Source organism: Poeciliopsis prolifica, unplaced genomic scaffold, assembly GCF_027474105.1.
Source record: "Poeciliopsis prolifica strain line A6 unplaced genomic scaffold, Auburn_PproV2 SCAFFOLD026, whole genome shotgun sequence".
Classification (NCBI taxonomy): Eukaryota; Metazoa; Chordata; class Actinopteri; order Cyprinodontiformes; family Poeciliidae; genus Poeciliopsis; species Poeciliopsis prolifica.
Genome location: NW_026562401.1, coordinates 3,037,830 through 3,060,163, shown reverse-complemented (window position 1 = coordinate 3,060,163; position 22,334 = coordinate 3,037,830). Strand labels below are relative to the sequence as shown.

Sequence of the window (22,334 nt, the reverse complement as noted above, 5' to 3'; positions counted from 1 at the left end):
TCGTACTTATCAAACTTAGATGGTTTCTTTAAATTTGTCTTCAAATCAGACAAAAATGGTTAGTCCTAAGTTTTTGTAGCTGATTTGAGTAGCAATTATTTTTGTATGTGCTGCTATCATTTGAACAATATTAAGAAATGTTTCCAGAGGAGACAAAATGTCAAGTTGCCCCATCCACCTTCTGCAAATCATACAAAATCGGTGTCAATCAACTTGACCATCTTTAGTTATTTTTTATAAAAAAGAGGCAGTTGGGGAGCTGGTTGACCTCCGACCTTTAAACTTTCTTTTATATTGTCAAAGCCAAAGCAGCACAAAAATGTTTGCGGCACAAACCAACACAAATGTAGTTGATTGATGCCATTCTTTTCTGATTTGCAGAAGGTGGGAGGGACTGATTGACCTTTGAAAATATTTATTTTTTTTAACTTTTATTTCAGATTTTTCATTGCAGGTAACATCACATACATCTTATTATATATGTCATAGATTACATGTACAAATTGCATGTTATGTTACAGAAGAGGTTTTGTTTGTCCAAAGTCTTAAAAAAAATAAAGATGAAAGAAATACGGAAGGAGAAAACTATTTATCCGTCGTAATTTCCATCAGCTGTAGTCCGAAAGAATGTTTGGAGACCATTTTTCAAAGAAATCACTTTTCATCTGAAGTTTTTTCATAATTTGTTCCAAATGGTAAACCTCCCTCACGCTATTCTTCCACTGGGAAATCGTTGGGGGCTGAGGTTTCAGCCATGAGACCGTAATCATTCTCTTTGTCAAGATAAGTAAAATCTTTAAGATATAAAGCTCAGTGATCTTGGATTTTATTCTGGAAAATATCTAGTATTATTAAAGATGGCTCTAGAGGAATTGTAATGCCCAGGCATTTATTAATTTCCCTTTGTATTCCTGTCCAATATGTTGATAGTTTTGGACAGTACCAAAACATATGGGTGAGAGCTTCAATTAGTTCACAAGCCCTCTAACATTTCTCAGAGGTGCGGTTAAATCTAGATGTGAAAAGAGGAGTCCTGAAAAATCTCACTTGGATTTTCCATTCAAATTATCTTAACATTGGGCTATTTGATATTCTAAGATCCTCCCAAAACATTTTCTCCCAGTCCTCATCATTGATTATGACATTCATTTCCCATTTGCCTTTAACGTCTCTTTTGTATCGGTTATTACTTCCTCTTGCAATATTTTGTAAACATGGGATATGAATTTGGTGGTTACCTTTCCTTTTATCACAGAGTGAAAATAAATGTACATTACATGGTACCAGGAGTGGGGTCCTTTTCAGACGTTTGTTTTGTAGACATCGGTTAGGAACTTTTCGTGACTATGGATGCAATGAAGCCGCCGGAGCCGTTAAAGCTAACAGGGAACGTTGATGCTAACTGGAGAGCATTCAAGCAACGGTTCCAGCTCTACGTGTCTGCAGTGGGACTGGACACCAAACCGGATGAAAGGAAGATTGCCATGTTGCTCACAATTGCCGGTCCGGAAGCACTGGAAGTTTACAACACCTTCACGTTTGAGACCGAGGAGGAAAACAAGTTGGATGTGGTCCTGCAGAAGTTTGATGGTCACTGCCTGTCGAAAAAAAACGAAACATTTGAACGGTACGTGTTTCGATCCCGAATTGGTGTACTGAGGGACTCGCTGATCCGGGACCAGATAGTGTTTGGGACTAAGGATATAAAGACGAGAGAAAAACTTCTGAGAGAAAGTGATCTCACACTGGAAACGGCAATAAAAATTTGTCAAGCCAGTGAGATGGCAGGAGAACATGCAAAGACATTTGCCGAAAGAGCACACGGCACGACAGCTGCCAGTCAGCTGTGTGAGGCAGTGGACGCGGTCTCCATCAGAGAGAAGCGCACAGCTAAGTTCAAGAAGAGGAACAAGAATGATGGCATGTTCAGCTGCAACAGATGTGGAAGTGATCATAACCGAGGCAATGTCCAGCTTATGGGAAAGCATGTTCAAAATGCAGAGGTTTACATCATTTTGCCAGAATGTGTATGTCTAAAGATAAAAAAGTACACACTGTTCAGGATGAAAATGATAGTGGTGATCAAAGTGATGATAGTGGGTCACTTTTTGTCAGTATGGTGAACAAGGAAGATGGAAGGGCTCCATCAACAACGAATGTTGATAAAAGAGATAAATGGGTGGCACCTCTTGTGGTAAATGGGACACTGATTTCATTTCAGCTTGATACTGGGGCAAAGGCAAATATTATAAATGTCAATGATCTTAGAGAACTTAAACAGAAACCTAAGATAACAAGAAATACAGTTGCACTCAAGGCATATAACCAGCAAAGCATAGAAACAGAGGGTGTGTGCAGACTTAAAGTGAATGTAAAGGGTAATGTGCACAATATAATGTTTGTGGTCGTTCCTAAGGGTCAGTCACTCCTGGGAGACAAAGCCTGTGAGGATCTGGGTTTGGTCAGGAGAATATATCAGCTAAACAAAGACACTGTAGAAGTGACTGAACAAAGTGCCGGGGTGTATAACATTGTAGATAGCTTCCCAGGCATCTTTAAAGGACAGGACACCCTGCCATTCACATACAGAATACAACTTAAGAGTGACGCTAAGCCCGTTGTACATGCCCCAAGGAGAGTGCCAGTAGCACTGCGTGCCAGCCTGAAAAAAGAGCTGGACAGGATGACCTTACTGGGGGTCATTGAGCGAGTTGAACAACCCACAGACTGGGTAAATTCAATTACATGTGTCAAAAAGCCAAATGGGAAGTTACGAATTTGCTTAGACCCCAAAGATCTCAATGAAAATATTAAGAGAGAACATTATCAGATTCCGATGAGAGAGGAGATCACCAGCGAGATGGCAGGTGCTCAGTATTTAGCAAACTAGATGCCTCGCAGGGTTTTTGGCAAATAAAGTTAGATGCTGAAAGCAGCAAACTATGCACCTTTAACACCCCATTTGGAAGGTATTGTTTTCTCAGGCTGCCTTTTGGCATTAAATCAGCACCAGAGATTTTTCAAAAGGCAATTGAGCGAATAACAGAGGGTCTGGTAGGCACCAGAGTCTACATTGATGACATAGTTGTATGGGGAAAAACAAGACAAGAACATGATGAAAGACTTACTAAGCTTTTACAGAGGGTCCAAGAGAGTGGGCTGAAGCTTAATAAAGAGAAGTGCCAGTTTGGGGTCAGGGAGGTTGTCTTCTTGGGCGACAAGATATCAGGAGAGGGTGTGGAGCCTCTGTACTCAAAAGTCCAAGCCATCCAGGAGATGCCACACCCCACAGATAAGAAAGGTGTATTGAGAGCTCTAGGGATGATACATTTCTTGGGCAAATTCATTCCAAACCTGTCATCCAAAACAACAAGCATGAGAGAACTGCTAAAAAAAGAAACCGTGTTCGAGTGGACAGAGAAGCATAACAAAAAGTGGAAAACGCTAAAGCAAACGATATCTAACGAGCCAGTTCTTACCTTCTTCGATCCTGCAAGAAAGACAAAAATCTCAACAGATGCCTCAAAGGAGGGATTAGGTGCTGTATTACTGCAAGCAGTGGGTGACACCTGGCAACCTGTGGCCTATGCCTCCAGAACAATGACAGACACTGAGCAACGCTATGCTCAGATAGAGAAAGAGACTCTGGGGCTGGTTTATGGGTGTGAAAAGTTTCACTGCTACGTTGAGGGCTCTGGAAGAAAATGGACTACCTACCTTTACTATGGAGACAGATCACAAACCGCTGATTTCAATTGTACGGAAAAATCTGAATGAGATGTCTCCTTGAATCCAACGGCTGATGATGAAGTTGCAAAGATATGATTTTGAGCTTGTTTATACACCTGGAAAGTACATAGTTGTAACTGATACACTGTCCAGAGCCTCTTTGCCCGACACTGATGCCAAAGTGTCGTCCAGTGCTGCTGATGTCAGTGTACATGTGGACACAGTGATGTCAGGTCTGCCAGTGTCTGATGTAATGTTGAAAAAGATAATACAGGAAACGGAAAAAGACACCACTCTGAGAAAAGTGATGGACAACCTCCAAAATGGCTGGAAGAAAGGAAGCTGTCCACAATATTACCCAGTCAGAGCTGACCTGAGTGTGGTAAAGGGCCTGGTGCTCAGACACACTGTGATCCCACAGTCAATGAGACAAGACATGCTGTGCCGCATTCATGAGGGACATCTGGGGGTTGAGAAATGTAGGAGACAAGCCAGAGAGGCAGTGTACTGGCCGGGGATCAATAATGACATTGATAATATGATATCCACATGTGCCACGTGCCTTAAACATCACTATAAATAGACCAAAGAGCCCATGCTGGTCACAGATGTACCCACAGAACCCTGGCAAAAGGTGGGAACTGACTTATGCCACCTGAATGGTAAAGACTATCTTGTGATAATAGATTGTCACTCTAACTATCCAGAAATAGCCCAGCTTTCTAACACGTCAGCTGCTGGAGTAATTACTCATATGAAAAGCGTCTTCCCCAGACATGGGATTCCCCTAGCTGTCATTAGTGACAATGGACCACAGTACAACTGCAGAGAGTTCAGGCAGTTCTCGCAGGAATATGGGTTTCAACATATCACGTCCAGTCCACTGCATCCACAAGGGAATGGGAAAGCTGAAAAGGGAGTCCAGATCATTAAAAGACTGTTAAAGAAGTCAGGTGACAGTGGATCAGACCCTTACCTTGCATTGCTGAGTTACCGCACTGCACCACTGGCTTGCGGGTTCTCTCCAGCTGAGCTCCTCATGGGTCGCAAGCTACGGACAACGCTGCCAAACTTACCACAAACGAAGAACACAAAATGGCTGACAGGAAAGCAAAAAGAGCTCAAACGGAAACAAAAGGAGAACTATGACAAAACAACCAGGAGGTTGAGGGCTCTGGAAGAAAATGACAAGGTGAGAGTTGAGGATCGAGGCCTGTGGGAGCGAAAGGCCACAGTCCTTAAGGAAGTGAACCCCAGGTCATACGAGGTTCAAAACGGATGATGGACAAGTACTCAGGAGAAACCGGAGGAGTTTACTCAAGACTCAGGAACAAGACTCACAGAAACAGGGTCAAGAAGGGAGTGATGCCGGCCATAAGGCCAGAGAGACTACTGACACCCAGAGCGTGGGTGATGATGTGTTACAACATAACACTAGCTCAACACCAGTCTTAAGAAGGTCAACAAGGACAAGAAGGCCACCAGAGAGACTGATTGTACAAGGTTAAGGAGGAAGAGAAACGACAAAACGGAAATAACAGCTTGGACTGTGCATGGTGGAGTTCTGTTACTTTGTAGTTCGGTTGGACTGTTCAAAGAGGAGTTCTGTTATTTTGTAGTTCGGTTGGAGTTCTGTTTTTTTTTTTTTTAGGTCTATATTTTAAAAAAAATGTTATCAAGTGGAAATGTTGTTACTGGTGACTGTTAGTGAAAGCAGCTGACATATTAACAAACCATCTTGAAAGGGGGATGTAATGATAGGCAGCACCAGCAGGTGGTGATGCAGGCAGATCGGCAACGGTGCGCGGGCACACAAGGAAGTCAGACAGGACTAGGTTATGAATGAGTGTACTATGACCGCTGGAGTTAATTAATAAAGAAGACATCTTTAAAAGACTTGGCATTCTTTCTGGTACTACAAGACAAACATTACATTTAGTCCCTCCTGTGTCCTTTGTTCCTCGTCGAGTCCTTGTCGTCGTTGTTTGTCGCACTTTGTCGCTCGTTTGTTTTGTGCCGCCCTTAAGACCAGTTACTACCGGTGTGAGCCCTGGCTTCCGCTCAGCCGTGCTGTCTGGCCGCGGACTACTGTTGACTGTTGTTTGGGACTATTTTTCATCATTAAATTACCACCATTCACTTACCTGGGTCTCCAGCATCTGCCTCACCAACACATGACAAAAGGACCCGACCAGAAATACGGTGAGGCTCGCTGAATCACATCATGAACCCAGAGGGTTTAGAGGAGCTACTCAGTACCATCCACGAGTATGAGGAGGCAAAGAGTACGTCCACGTTTGCGTTAAGGCAACTGGGGTTTGCCATACGCCTGGGACTGCTGCTGGACTATTGGGTTCCTCGTTTCCCGCATCCCGCTCTGGTGGAGCTGCAGCGGGAGGCAGAGGAGATACGCCAGACAGCCTTCGCTGCCATGGCTGCTAACCCTCTGTCTCCCAGATCCGACGTTGGCTCCACCAGCCCAATCCCAGCTCCAGCCCCTGCTCCTCGTGCCGCTCCGCCGGCATCTGTTCCTGCTCCGCCGGCTTCAGTTCCTGCACCACCAGCTGCCGTTCCTGCTCCGGCGGACTCCGCTCCGTGGACTCTGCTCCTCGTGCCACTGCTCCGGCAGCCTCTGTCCCTAGTGCTCCTCCCGAGATTCCTAGTGCTCCTCCCGAGATTCCTAGTGCTCCTCCCGAGATTCCCAGTGTTCCTCCTGAGATTCCTAGTACTCCTCCCGAGATTCCTAGTGCTCCTCCAGTGTCCCCTAGTGCTCCTCCAGTGTCCCCTAGTGCTCCTCCAGAGCAGCCTAGTGTCCCTCCAGAGCCACCTAGTGTCCCTCCAGAACCCTCTAGTGTTCCTTGGCACCTCCGGACCTCCCCCTTTGGGTTTGCATCAGGTGCCGAGGACGCCCTCCGGACCTCCCCTGTGGGGTCTGCCACGGGCGCCGAGGACGCCCACCGGACCCCCCTCGACACCTCTGCCCACTTTGTGGGAAGTTTTTCTGTTTAGTTTTGGACTCTTAGCCCCTCCTTGTGATTCCACCCACCTTTTGTGGGTAGTTTTTGTTTTCTGGACACTGGCCTTCCTCCGTCGCCCCTCCGCCCACCCTGGTTTTGTGTTTTGGACTTTGTTTTTGGGCGTCTGGTAGCCGCCCTTTAAGGGGGCGGGGGGGAGGGGGTACTGTCAGGTTCTGTGTTTTTTTCTGAGTTTCTGTGTCCTGTCTTCCCCTTGATTGTTCCCAAGTGTGTCTTGTTCCCTTGATTACCCTGGGTGTATTTAGTCCCTCCTGTGTCCTTTGTTCCTCGTCGGGTCCTTGTCATGGTTGTTTGTCGCTCGTTTGTTTTGTGCCGCCCTTAAGACTAGTTGCTACCGGTGTGAGCCCTGGCTTCCGCTCAGCCGTGCTGTCTGGCCGCGGACTACTGTTGACTGTTGTTTGGGACTGTTTTTCATCATTAAGTTAACACCATTCACTTACCTGGGTCTCTAGCGTCTGCCTCACCAACACATGACAGGACGTTTGTTTTGCCAGATAAATTTCGAGAGCCAAATTTCAGAATATTAAATATAGACATGGGTATTTTCATAAGTAAGGTTTGAAAAAGAAAAAGAAGTCTGGGAAGGATACTCATTCTGATGGTTTCAATCCTCCTGATTAAGTGAGAGGAGTAGAATGTTTCATCTCATAAGGTCTGTCTTGATCTCATCCATTGATTTTCCATTACTGACTTTAAAAAGTTGTAAATTTTGAGGAGTTATGAAAATTCCTAAGTATCTGAATCCCTGGTTTGATAGTTAATTTTGCGGGTACATGACCATGTAATCCCATCGCTTCAGATTTGGATTGATTTGGTAACCCGAAAGTTTACCATATTCTTCTATAGTTTCCATGAGTGGGAGAATAGACTTCATCCGATCACTTATGTAGGTCAAAATATCATCAGCAAAAAGTGAAATCTTGTGTTCCATATTATTTTTATCTCTCATACCTTTAATATGTTTGTTCATTCTAATCGCTGCTGCCAGAGGTTCGATGTTCAACACAAATTGTAGGGGACTAAGACAATCTCCTCCTTGACAAACCCCTCTTTCAAGCATTAATAAGTTGGAGCAAAATGCATTAACTCTAACTCGTGATTTAGGATGTGTATATTATTTTTATCCATTCCGGAAATCCTGGATGGAAGCTCATAGTAACAAGGTGTTGTATGAAAATTGCCAATTAACTGCATCAAATGCTTTTTGTGCATCAAAACTAATTAGCATTGATTCTTGGTTGGTTTCTATTGGATGAAATAGAGTTGTTTTAAGTGAGGGTTCTATTATTTTGTGTATTATTCTGTCTGATTGTGTTTTTCGAAGATGGAAGGATAACAGTCGACTGGCTCCATTTCCCCATCTCTTAGAATCTTTGGAGAATCTTAGTGCTCCCTCTGCTTTGTATGTGAGAACTACATCAAACTCTTTTCTAGTCTCTTTTAGTTCCTTTAGAGTGTCATCTCCTCCTCTGTGCTTATGTTCAATTTCTAGTTGTTTTATTTTATTTTCAAGTCTTCTTTGTTCTTCCATGAATTGTTTAAGTGTAGAAAATATCTGTATAATTTTTCCTCTTAATACTGCCTTCGCTCCACTCCACATCATAGGTGGAATTACTGATCCATTGTCGTTTATCTCTAAATATTCAAGATGTTGTCTCAGTTCCTGAATCACTAATGTGTTGAAGAGTAATGATACGTTTAGTCTCCAGTATCTAAAGGGGATGTCCTTACTTAAGTTTAGCTGTAGGATAACTGGAGCATGGTCACTCAGAGTAATTGATTCAATACTATAAATAAAATAAAAAATAAAGTATTTTTGAGGTATGCAGAAGAAATCTATCCTTGAATAGCTATTATAAACTTTCGAAAATAAAATAAAATTCTTTTTGTTCAAATTTTTAAATCTTTTCCGGACATAAAATAAATCAAATGAATCATCCTACTGCTCCCATGGTGAGGAAATTACCTGCTATTCAGAAATGTATCATATTTTACTAAACTAGCCTACTTTCAAGTCATTTTATCCAAAATATGATAGTTTGAGATCAAGTTTAATCGTCCAAATATTACTCCTAAATTCTTGATTTCATTATTAGCTTGTAAAAGCGCCTGCATGTCTGTTACAGTCAGCATCGTTTCGCCTGCTTTTCCTGGCACCATGGGCCAGAAATTCACCCTGCAGTTCCTCTTGGTATCTCTAACGCTCATCTATCTTGACCTCAATTCCCATCTTCTCAAGTGTTGAGGCTGCTCCAGTAAGTGTTGCAAAGGTCTTCACACCGGAGTACAGGTGGATTTTCAATTGGGCAGGGAAAGTGCGCTCAAATTTTTATCTTTAAGTTGCTTGATAACTTCTCGTACCTGTTTGCGTTTCTTCTATATTTTCGTGGTGTAATCTTGGTCTTAGTATATCCTTTGGCCGTGGTGGGTAACGTCAGGTCTACTCCACGCCGTCTGTATTACTTTTTCTTTCACTCTTTAGTTGGAAACCTGACGATGATTTACCGTGGGAACGGAGTCTTTAGCTTCCTATTTAGCGACCGGTGCGCCCTCTCTATATTAAGATTCATATCTTACGGTAGTTTGAGTGAGGTGCGCATCAAGTCAGTCAGGAAGGAGATCGTGTCGTTTTCTTCTCCTTCAGGTATCTCGTACTTGCGTAGATTAGTACGCCTCGCTCTTGACTTGAGGTCTTTACATTTAGCTGAGAAATTAGCTTCTCTCTGTAGCGCTGCACGCGGTCATGGCGGAGCAGCGGACCCTCAGCGTCACTCACTCTTTGGTTGGTGTCGATAATTTGCCGCTCCAGTTTCGTCGTTCTTTCAAGCACGTCTTTCAATGATCATTCAACCCTTGACAAAGTGACTTTAGTATCGTGTGAAGCATCCGCGTGTTCCTTTCTCAGTTGTATTAGCTCTGCAAGCACGATCTCCATGTTGTCTTTCTGTTCGCTCACGACCGTTGTAGTTTCTGGAAGTTGGCAAGTTTCTGGAAGTTGGCAAGTTTCTTTCCGCGAAGTCGTTTAATTTTTATTATCTGCTTCTTTTCTTAGAGTATACATTTTTGTAATTAGTGGAGTTGTTCTAAATTATGTTGTATCGTCAGATAAGCTAGTTTTTTTGAGACTTTCCTCGGAGTAGGGTAATCCAGGCTGCTTCTCCTTTCATGGCGTCACCGGAAGTCCCGGAAACATTTCTGATTATCTTTAAAATGATAACAGGAGAAATGAAAATTTTCTGCTGTTATCATTTGGAGGGCATACATATTTGGAAATCGCAGCGCTATTTCCTATGTTATTTATAGTTTCAGTTATTTTCATTTTAAATTGCTTTATTTTTCAGTCATGGTTAAAAGATTATAGTGAAACACAATATATTTACAAATATATTGATTTCACTCTTTTTATTACTTTTTTATGATTATTAATCTGACACTGGAAGTTAGTTTGTAATGAAAATGTGTTACATTGGTAAATTGATTACAGTGGCCCTGATGTGCAAACCACTTCAGCAAATTGAAAGCACAATTACAAATTACAGAAGCACTACTACATGAACGAAAGCGCTATGACATGAACGAAAACTTTACGACATGAATGAAAGCGTTAAAATGACCGAAAGCGTTACAACATGAACGAAAACTTTATGACATGAACGAAAGCATGAAAAACACTTTCGTGAACACTTTCATTTTCACAAAATGAATTGATATCTATAATTTGCTGTCTGGTGATGTCTTCTGCCATTTTTATGGTTTTGTCTTTGATCCATAAAAATGAGAGGGGCATATCCCTGATTTTCACTCTTTAAAGTCCCTGAATAGATGTTCTGAAGTCTTAATGAAAGATTCTTTCATATTTTCTCCATCTGTGAACGACTTCCCGTGCCTCTTCATTTCCTGAGCGGCAACAAAACTAGCATATGCACTTGAATTTGCTGACTTCATCCTCTTCTTGAAGTGATTTTTGCTCAGATCAATTCCGAAACAGCTTTTTTTCACTCCTCTCCATCCGGATATTTTTAAGCAAAGGCTGCGTGTTCTGAAAATGTCTTGAGACATTTGACTTTTTGTTGTTAGCTAGTTTCTCATATTAAGCACACTGGTAAACCAGTCTCGTCAGCAGTGAAAGCAAATGAGTCTGCCCATGTAGCATTGAACGTCCTGTTTTCTTCAGACACTTTTCTTTGAATTCTCCATAGTTGGCTGTGACGGGGTTCTTTTATGACTTGGGCCACCACAAAAAAATGACGGGCCAAGGCCAGGGATTACTTTAGTGAGATTTATTTTTTTATCAGTGCAGTGAATCAACAGTGGCAAATGCATAATATTTACAAAAATGTCCAAGATGAGTTAAAAATCAACACAGCACATTGTGATGACTACACATCACGTAATTGGCTCCCGGTGCGCTCCAAGCTGGAAACAACTTCCCCCAAAGAAAACCGGAAAAACATGTACCTGAAAATAACCGATTAGAATGAACGTCAAACGAAAACACCGCGTGTGCACCCACAATGAATCGCCTCAATCCAAACTAAAAGGAAAAGAAACAGGTAAGTTTATAATTGTGCATGTTTGCTAACAGGGACTCTCCGATCGTGACGGCTCCTCCGTCACATTGGCTTACCTGGGGTCAAAAAGTTCAGGAAACCGCACACTGGCAGTGGCGGGTGTCGCACATTGGAAGTTGTGACGTGAAATAATGATGACAAAAATATTTTAAATATTAAAATTGTTTAGATGTTACAAGATTAAATGTTTTTACATTGATTTTACTTTTTCTTTGGTGGTGGGTTTTGTATTAGGCTGTTTACTAAATTGGGTGCACACATTTAGTAAACACCTTATGTTTATTTAGATCATTAACTATTTGTTGTTTTTGCTGATTTTGAAGGACTGATGAGGAGAAGATGATTGGTTTAAGGCAAACCAGGAAATGGAACAAACCATCAGGTTGCTGGAAACCAGGGACTTGATGTTGAAGATTCTTCCTCTCGCTCTACTAATAGCATAACTGCTAAAACATTTATGGTGTTGGGTTGTTTTGTTTTCATAGTTGTGCTAATGTTAAAATGTTTGATTTGAATTTGTTATTTATGTATGTATTGTTTGTCTTTTGGTCGCTCTTGTTTATCACGGCTCTGCGTAATTACTGCAGTAGCAGTTGCAGTCAAACTCAAAGCACAACCCCATAAACCAAGCCTTCCGTTTCCTGATAATATGGCAGCTCACAACCAAGTCGGACCGCCGCTGTCGTTAATGTTGAAAAAGATCCAACTCCTCCGTCGTGCGGCCGATACCTAAAAGCACTCACGGTAATCCCTTCGTAGTTACAATCATCCTTTTGTGCCGTTCGCTCGAGGTTCTTCAATTTGAAGCCCCGTCAGAACATCAGTCCCCGATGTTGCCCCGTGGTGTTGCGTACCGCGCTCCAATTTCTGCCTCAGCGAGAATTCTTTCTTATTCCACACCTCTTTCCGCATTTCTTGTTCAATCATTTTTTGGGAGGCCGGGGGGGGGGGGGGTTTAGGACAGGTGAAGGTCCCCTCTATAGGTGCTTCGTGGACACAAAGTCATGCCCTTCTCTCCATGACCCAACTCCGTCTCATTGCCATGCGCCTCGCTTGACCATGGACTAAAATAACCGCTTAACCCTGTAAAGCCCACACCATGAAATAACTGACAGAAGATTCCAATTCTTTGAAACTGGAGCCTTTATTGGTCCCTCTGAACACACAAAATTTTTTTCAAATATCATTTTCCATATATGAGTTTCATTTTGTATCATATTTGATACATTGGGTCACAATGCTCAAAGATTATTCTTTCTTGAACAAATAAAAACATAATAAAACACAAATAACTCAGATAAATTGTTAATTCCAAACATAAAAAGTGCTACAATAATGCAGCAATAACAAATCCACCAGAGGAAAACATAACATTTCAGTTATTTTCTATACATATTGTGGTTCACAAGATGTGTAGAAAAAACGTTTTATTTTGCATTATGATAGGCTTGGAAACAGTTTCTGTCCTTGTTCAGACAAAGATGCACTCTGCATTTCTCACAGAACACATAGGAAAAGTGGCCCACACAGTGCTTGCATCTCTGTCGGGTTTCCCATGTTGGGAAATGATTGAGGCCGTCCTTTCTCACATCAGGGGGCAACTCAGTGGTTTTCCTTCTCCTAGGAGGGGCTGGCGTTGCTTCCGGAGAGGACAAAGGTCTGCCACACTTTTTGACCTTTCGTGCACTTGTGTAGCGGATCCATGCATTTATTACTGCCACTGTGATGGTGTGCCACCAAATGTAGATGTACCATCTTCGGGATCTGAAGCTGAACTTGTACAGAGCAGAAAGCATATCTAGAAGGTCAATGCCTCCCATGAACCTGTTGTAAGTGTCAACAATGGCCGGTCTGGGAACCATTATGTGGGTTTTGGCTTTTCGATCCCAACGCTTCACACTGCCCAGAGGTTCAACACCAACAAAGGAAGAGAGCAGGTTCACAGCTTTGTTGTCAGACCATCTCACAATGATGTTGTTTTCCTGGATTACTCTGAAATCCAGTGACCCTCTTCCCTTTTTCTTCAGTTGTGTCCCAGTCCTTTGCCATGGCAGTCTTGTAGTATCAGTGGAAAGGCCTCTGGTGAGAAAGTTACTACCCCCTGTTGGATTATCAGTGCACTACATGTGTCTAATTGTATACATCGGGTTTTTTAAGGAAAAAAATGTCACATTGCTCATTTGGAGGTCTCAAAAACTCATGTATCACATATGATACGTTTGGCGTTATATTCAGAATTAAAGTTAGGAAGAGAAAACCTACCATATCCACTAGAGGTAGTGGAACAAGTGACTGGAGATTGCAAATGCAGAGCAGAAAGTAGGCAGGTACATCCTGAGGAACATGAGCAGAAGATGATAGACAGTGACTGTTCAAAAGACCCCTTAAATAATCTAAGTTTGTTAACTACTACTGTTCGTAGTAATTACTGTTCAGCGTTACTTTTGCCACTTAGGGCATACCGTAGTTGGGGCGGCGAAGACGTCATCACATCGCCGTAAGATATCGCAGGGGGAGGTGGGGTAACAGAGCCACTGTGCTAATACGTGAGAGGGGCAGAATATGTGTGTTCGCCTTATAAGTGTGCGTTAGTGACAAGTAAGTTACGATATTTGATTTGTTACAAAGAACATAAGGTAGTCGTTGTTTTTGTTGTTGTTATTTGTTTTATTGCCTCGTGCTTTACACGGACATGCCGGTTAAACACGTTGGGCAACACTCATAAACGTCGATTAAATATCCGTTTTGTAGTCAATAATACCGTTAGCTGCGGCTAACGGCGATCTCTGTGCCGTTACTTTTTCTGCCGTAAGTTTCTTCTCTCCCTTAACTGACGCGAAGCAACTACAGCGCCCTCTAACGGAACGGAGAAGGAGTGAATCCAACATCCCGGCCCCGATGAACTCTACAGATGTTCATCTCAGAAAATTGGTGAACGACAAGTTAAACTTAACAACTGTATATGACTATGTAATATCCACTTTGCAATAACAAACTTTTCTGAAAGGAAGTTTTTTTTTTTTTTTTTAAGACTACTTGTTACAGTAATCATGAACATAAGATAGTGAAAATTATCTTTAACATATAGAAAACTCAAACACTCTGAGGTAAGTAAATCTACTTGTCCATATTTCCTCCTAACAAAACACAACTTGTGTATTGGACGGGTATAAATGCCTCTATGAGTCTTTACTTGCACTGATCACACCAAACCATCAGCTCCGATGTTTACATCAGTAACCAAAACAAGAGGCCACTTATTGCGAGGAGTGCATTCGTGCAGAATCAGCACAAGATCTCCGATTTGATAGTTTCTGGAATGGTGGTTCCACTTCTGCCGTTGTTGCAGGCTGGGTAGGTACTCCTTTACCCACCGAACCCAGAAAATGTCTGCCAAGTACTGGATTTGGCGCCAGCGTCGACGATACAGATCTGCTTTACAAAAGACCAGGAGCAGAGCACACTCTGATCTCAGCAGAAGCAAGTCATTGGGGGTCAAAGGTTGACCATCTCTTGGGTCATCTGACAACTTTGTTAGTGGTCTCCCATTGACGATGTTTTCAATGATACAGAAAAGTGTCATTAGTCCTTCATCATCCAGAGTCTGTTGTCCTGCAACGCTCATGAGAATGAGCGCACAGAACGGATTTGTCTCTCCATACACCCCCATATGCGAGGCGGCGGGAGGATTAAACTTCCATTGAGTTTCTCGCTGGAGTAGATGATCCTCGATCTTTTGCTGGTTCCATCCTTCCAGAGCCTTCCGCAGTCATGACGAGCACCAACAAAGTTCGTCCCATTGTCCGAACGTATCAGTTGGGGTGTCCCACGACGAGCCATGAATCGCTGAAGAGCGTTGATAAATGATTCTGTGTCCAAGCTGTGTGCCACCTCCAAGTGGACAGCTCTGGTAGTTAGGCAAGTGAATAGACATCCATATCTCTTCACCTCACTCCGTACTCTTTTGATGGTAATGGGTCCAAAGTAATCAATTCCGACGTGAGCGAAAGGCGGCTTACATGGAGTCACATGATCAATGGGCAAATCAGCCATGTACTGAGTACTGATTGGAGCCTTTTGTCTTTTGCAAGGTACACACTGTGCTAGAACTTGCTTCACAGATGCGCGGCCTCTGACAATCCAAAAGAATTGTCTGATATCAGCAAGCACCCTTTCAACTCCAGAATGACCTGTGAGCTTGTGAAAATGCCAAATGATAAGTTTGGTAATATGGTGATTTCGAGGCAAAATTGCAGGGTTTTTGCCGCTTCAGTTATTGGAGCATTGGTGAGTCTTCCTCCGACACGGAGTAATCATCACTGAGTCGTACTGGAGCTAACTTCTTGATGCTTTCTCCTTTCATTGGACCAGTCAAGTGGGTGCGCTGAGCGTATTCAATGATGGAAATCTCTGCCAGTTTCATTTCATTTTGGTGTTATTGGATCACTTAGCTTGCGTTCATACTTCTTCAGAAGGATATTCTTAGCTCGTAGGATCAGTACAATAGCTCGTTTGAGTTGTACCAGGAGGAATACCTCTGAATGAAACAGTCAATTGCTGATTGAATGGTGAGCTTAGAAGACATTGCATATGTCTGACTTGACTTCTTTACCTCTGCTTCCGGAGGTAAGCTTCCTAGATCAGGCTGGCAAGGCCATAATTCTTCTTCTTGCCACAGGAAGGCAGGGCCTTTGAGCCAACGCTCACTGTTTGTAAGTTCCTCAGCAGACAGTCCCCTTGAAACATCATCTGCAGGGTTTAGTTCTGTGCAAACATGTTCCATTGTGAGGCTTGTGAGACTTCACGGATTTGTGAAACTCTATTTGCAACAAAGTTTGGTACCGTTTTTCTTCGTTTCTGATGTAATGTAGGACAATAGTGCTGTCTGTCCAGAAGACAGAATCTAGAAGGGGTAGTAGCTCAAAGCTTTGATGGATTTTTTGATCAAGCTGTACTGCTACTACAGCGGCTGCCAGTTCTAATCTTGGAATAGTGCTTGGTTTAACAGGAGCCAGCCTATTCCTAGAGAGAATATTACAGTAGATGTTATCGTTGCTTACAACCCTAAGGTAGCTAACAGCACCATAACCTAACTCTGAAGCATCACAGAAGTGATGAAGTTGCATGGTGACTGAAGCTGCAGTGAAACCTTCAGGTCTGAGACATCGGGGCACCCGCAGTCTGCAGAGTTTTGGTAGGTCATCTAACCACCGGCCCCATTGCTCAGCAATGTCATTTGGGATAGCTTCATCCCAACTTAGCTTCAAGCGACATAGCGCCTGGAACAGTGCCTTTCCCCGTAAAATGAATGGGCCAACTAACCCCAGGGGATCATAAACTGAGCTTATTGTGCTTAGCATGCCTCTTTTTGTGTTGGGTTTGTTCCTGACCTTGATGATGAAGGTGATGCAGTCATCTGCTATGTCCCAAAACACTCCCAGAGCTCTCTCCAAAGACAAATCTCCATCCAGGTCCAACAATGGTAGTTGATTTGCATGCTCCTCAGGCGGGATAGACTGTAGAACCTCAGTTGAATTGCTAGTCCATTTTGTCAGGCGAAACCCACCATGCATGAGTAGGTCGATCAGCTGTGCCGCTAGACGGATGGCCTGTTGAGGTGAGTCTGAGGATTTCAGGCAATCATCTACGTAGAAGTTTCTTTCAACAGTGGAGATGGTATCTGCATCGTACAGATGTGCATGATCTGATGCACACTTCTTTAATGCAAAACTTGCTGCACTTGGAGACCACACTCCACCAAAAAGGTGGGATGTCATCCGGTAAGTAACTACCTCATTATTAGGATTGTGGTCCTTCCACCAGAGGAATCTTAGCACATTTCTGTGTTCTGGAGTTACATGTATCTGATTGAACATGCCCTCAATGTCTGCCATTACAGCAACTGGACCTTGTCGGAAACGGATCAACACGTTTATTAATTTGTTTGTTAGATCTGGGCCCTGATGGACGACATCATTGAGAGATACTCCGTCATACTTTGCTGCGCAGTCAAAAACGACTCGCACCTTTTCAGGCTTGCGAGGATGAGTTACTGCGTGATGTGGGAGGTACCAAACTTTGCCCTCATTGTGATCAGGCGACAAAGCTGGTACTTCTTCTGCATATCCTTTATCAATAGTTGACTTCATTGCTTTAACATACTTGTCTTTCAGGTTTGGGTCCTTTGTTAATCTGCGTTCCAGTAGTTGTAGTCTCCGTGTCGCTAAATTGATATTGTTAGGTAGTGTCACTGCTTTGTTCTTAAAAGGTATGTCTAAGGTATAATGAGCCATCTTTGGTAACTGAGTTTTCCCACAGTTTAATCACCTTGTGGTCATTTATTGACAGATTGTTCTCTGGAGCAGGGTCGTCAATTTTCCAAAACCTTTCCTCCTGTGTTCGTAGATTTTGATCTGACTTGAGGAAGTAAGTCTTAACCTTCCTAACTTCTTTGTGATCAATGGGACCATTGATGGCCCAGCCGAGTACTGTTCTGCTGGCGCAAGGGTCATTATCACCTCCTACGCGGTACTCTTCAGCTCTAAGGAGACGAGGAGCATCTTGTCCAATGACAAGGTGCACATCGTTGGACTTGATGCTGGGAATAGGGATATCTGCTAGGTGATCCCATCTGGCTGCCTCGTCTGGTGTCGCAAGACAGCTAAGTCCAATGTTTAATTTCTTAAGTGTTCTCACACCATTAAGTGTGTAGGTGCTGCCATCATGCAGAGTCAATCTCAAGATCCACACTTTGAGTGAATAAGCCTTCTTGGCTTCCTCCTACCGTGTCAAGGTCTAATCTTGCAGGCTTGCCTTTGACCTTTAGCTTCTTGGTCAGCTCTTCTGACACTAAACTGGTATTGGCGCCAGGATCGAGTAATGCATATGTAACAGAACTGATGTTTGTAGCTTTACCCCTAACGACCACAGGAACTATAGGTAAACAAACTTTACCATTTGCAGCTCCAGCGAATCCACATGTGACATTAGGTGATCTGCTAGGTTGCGTTCTTTGGGTAGTTTTAGTGTCATCAGTGCTGTCCTGGCCTGCTGCTGTCTCCTGTCTGTTAGTGTGGTTAGGATGCAGCCATTTATTGTGTTTCTGTCCACAGCCAGGCACGTTGCACACCCAGCGCGTGCAAATCTCAGCACTGTGCCCAATCATGAAACAGTTTTGACACAGGTTTTTTTCTTGAACAAACACCAGGCGCTCTGGCACCGTTAGTGATCGGAAGCCTGGGCACTGGTTTAAGAAATGCTGTTCTGAGCATTTAAGACATTTTAAATAAGCTGGCTGTTTGGTGCGTGCAGACTTACTTTCACAGACAGCAGCGGCTTTGACAGTGGTGGGGTAGCTTTGACGATGTTTCTTTGAGACTTTGGTAGGTGATGTAAAGTTGTTTGGTTTCTCATATTTCTTGAAGCCAATTAGCCCACCAAAGACTGGATCAGATCTCTTTTCAGCTTCTGTCTCCACAAAGTTCACGACGTCATTAAGTTTCGGTAGACGTCCTATCTTTGTGATGTCATAGTTTTTATTTAGCCACTTGGCCCTGAGATCTGATGGTAGCTTGCTAATTATCTCAAATAATGTGCTGCGGCCGCTGAGCTCTTCCTCACATTTCATTGCAGCAAGCGTGTCTTTACAGCCTCTCAGCAGGTCTGCGAAGTCTCTGAGTTGCAGATTGTCTCTTATCTCTTTAAAGTTCAAAACCTTTTCAACCCAAGCTTGAGAAATGGAATGAGGATTTCCAAATCTTGATTTTAGTCGGTCTAGTGCTTCTTTGAAACCTGCGTTGGGATCAGAATTGTATAGACAGTGACTAATAGCATCTCGAGCCTTCCCTTCTGTGTACTGGTGCAGACGAGTTAACTTTTCTTCAGCAGAAATGGACTCTTTGTCCACCATAGTGGTGAAAAGCCTCATGAACTTCCAATACTGAAGGGGTTCACCGTCAAACTTGATTAGATCAGTTGGTGGGAGCCTGAGAGTGTCAACTTGTGATTGATAATGCTGCCTTGAGAACTCTAGCAGTTGTGAAATCGAATCATTGCCATCTGGAATGGCGAGGGTTGTTGTGTCGTAGGAATTTTGCCAATTTTCGGCGTAGAATGGAGATCTGCTGTGAAGGCTTGCATCTTTTGCTGATTGTGTTGCATCTGTGCATCCAGCTCAGCTTTGTGATGTAGTCGCTGAAGTTCCAACTCAAATTCCTCTTTGTTACGTCTAAGCAACAGCTCAAAGTTTTCCTTCTCTTTCTTTCTTAGGGCTTGGATTTTCTCTAGTTCTGCTGCTGCGGAATCTTCATCATTTATATCAGCTGGAGGCTCGCTGAACATGGCTTGTGTAGTAACATCTAGCTCATCATTAACATATGAATGCACACTAGCTCCATCTTCTTTTTCTTGCAGCCAGGCTAGAGCTTCATGACGCACATCGTGAACGTTCATTATAATAAGTCTCTCATAAGCATCAGACTCTTCTCTGTCGATGTCATCAGTGAGCCGAGAATGATAACATTTATGTACCTCCTGAAGATGTGCAAGGGCTAAGTCGAGGCTCTCTAGCACTGACTTCAATTCTTCTGGCTTGTTTTCTCTAATTTTTTCGTTCGCTGATGTCATCATCTTAGTTACGGCTGCTTTAGCTTGTCCTCTCTTCCTCTTTAGCGCAGCAATGTCTATTTCTCCCGCGGATTCTTTAGTTTCAGACATGATGCCACCGTGTTTAACTTTATGTTACAAAGAACATAAGGTAGTCGTTGTTTTTGTTGTTGTTATTTGTTTTATTGCCTCGTGCTTTACACGGACATGCCGGTTAAACACGTTGGGCAACACTCATAAACGTCGATTAAATATCCGTTTGTAGTCAATAATACCGTTAGCTGCAGCTAACGGCGATCTCTGTGCCGTTACTTTTCTGCTGTAAGTTTCTTCTCTCCCTTAACTGACGCGAAGCAACTACAGCGCCCTCTAACGGAACGGAGAAGGAGTGAATCCAACATGATTGTTTACTGAAGTTAAATGAGTGATTCAGAGTTTATTCGTTAACCGTTATTTACCGTTAGGTCCGAGCTATCGGCTATATGTGTGTTGTAGAGCACTGAGCGATGTACTTGACAGGCCCACAGGCATTGATATTAGTTCATTTGTTTTAGTTCGCTTATGAATAGTGATTCTGATATTAAGCTTGTTTAGGCTTTATCTATTTACTTCTTAGTTTATCTAAGGTGTAATAGTATGGTGTAATGTGTAATGATAGAACACCTGAAACTTATTTCTGTATTTCTGTTTATTCTAGGAGACCACACACACCTAGACACATACCTGAAGCACTCACCAAATACACCTTGATGCCAATTTCTGTTGTTGGACTAAGATCTGTGACCCGACTTGGAATACAGAAAGTAAAAGGTTTCCTGCCTCATGTCTTCCTTCTTCCACCTGCTGCACCACATCTGGTCCTGAACTGAATCCAGTCTAAGTAGTGTTCTGACAGACACTCCAGGTTGAGAGCAGTGACAAACCTGAACAGTGCCTTTAAACCGTCCTACAAATTAAGAGCAGCCTCAGCTACAGTGACATAACATAAAAAATAGACTTTTTACAACCCTTTCAAATTGATTGTTTGTGGAAGGAGAGTATTTAGAGCAAAGATGATCCCACGACATTGCATCAGGGTGACCATCTCCTCTTTCATATCAAAAAGCATATCATCGTCTTCCTGGTCACTATCTCCAATCAGCCTGACAGCTGTCCCTGCTGTCACAGAGTAAGTGTAATTGTTTTCTGTTCTTCCTTAATATTACTTTACATATTTGTTTGAATAGTTTAGATTTGTATCTTTAAATTTGTTTTCATTCATTTGACCAATTTAGTTGACTATTTGTAGTGCACCCATTTAGTTAACTTTATTTGTCAGTTCTTTGTAGTTTTTGTTAAATGCACTGAATTTCTTTTGTTTGACTTTACCAGTTTCCCCTGGAGCTACGGATGGAATTAAGATGATTTCCAGCTGATGGCCACTGGCTGTCAACTTCCCAGTGGGTCGTTCCATCTGCTCACCAGGGGAAGGGAAATTTGGTCTTTCAATTTAGTTTAATCATTTCTTTATTGTTTGTTTTTCTGAAAGTTAGTTCAGTTCTAATATTTACTTAATTTAAATATTTAGTAATGTTTGTCAGTATTTGTCTGTTTTTTGTGTGTTTAATTATCTCTTTTGGGTTTAGTCGTGGTTTGATCAGCCACTATTTAAGTTCCCTTCATGTCTTGTTAGTTAGGTCAGTTTTGTTTGAGTTCTTTTGTGTTACTACCTGAGTTGTAGTTTGTTATGTTGACCTCAATTTTGGGCCCAGTTTATCATTTTGAAATTATTTTTGGATTTTTTGTAATAAATTAATATATTTTTTTGAAATGTACTCATCTCATTGTGTAAAACCTTCACACAGCCTGTTCATTGGGCGTTTCTTTCGCCTCCCCCTGGCCCAAGATGGAGAAAAATACAATTGTTTAAATGTATGCATTAATCAGCAGATGACAAACATAAAAGCTAAAAAGAAAAAAAGCTTGCATCATAAACCGAACTCTCTGTGATACTGTTGGTTCCCCATTAGTATCATAATATCCATTTATTGATAAACGAAGGTTTCGTTTTGGTACAGCTGCACAAAAAGAGGAATAGAGGCTCATAGCAAAATCGAAACAGGACAATCGTTCCTACCAGGCCAAAATCACAACAAAAAAAGAACAGCAAACAAACAAAGAGCTAATAAAAAATACCGGATGGCAGGCTGGAGACGTCAGGTGCGACTAGAGACATGCACACCGTGTTAGAACGCTTCCTCGGTGGTGGTCATCGCTTTACCTGGCACAACCCAGCCTATTTATAGGTGGTCCAACAGCCACAAATTAACAAGATCAAATTACAAGAAAGGAATTATCAAAACTCCAAAGTATTAAACAAAAGAAAAATCATTCAACTAAAGTCAATACAAAACGA

General features: G+C 42.5%; 1 long non-coding RNA gene across 2 annotated transcripts; it reads left to right on the top strand.

The window, feature by feature from the left end:
- The first annotated feature begins 12,665 nt into the window (after window positions 1–12,665).
- Window positions 12,666–21,564, top strand: LOC129371065 (uncharacterized). Of its 2 annotated transcripts, none has more exons than XR_008607120.1 (3): window positions 12,666–13,417; window positions 20,637–21,107; window positions 21,311–21,564. It is a non-coding gene; the product is annotated as an uncharacterized LOC129371065 (long non-coding RNA). The 2 variants fall into 2 exon arrangements; XR_008607121.1 differs by lacking the exon at window positions 12,666–13,417 and adding an exon at window positions 13,846–13,933.
- Window positions 21,565–22,334: the final 770 nt, after the last annotated feature.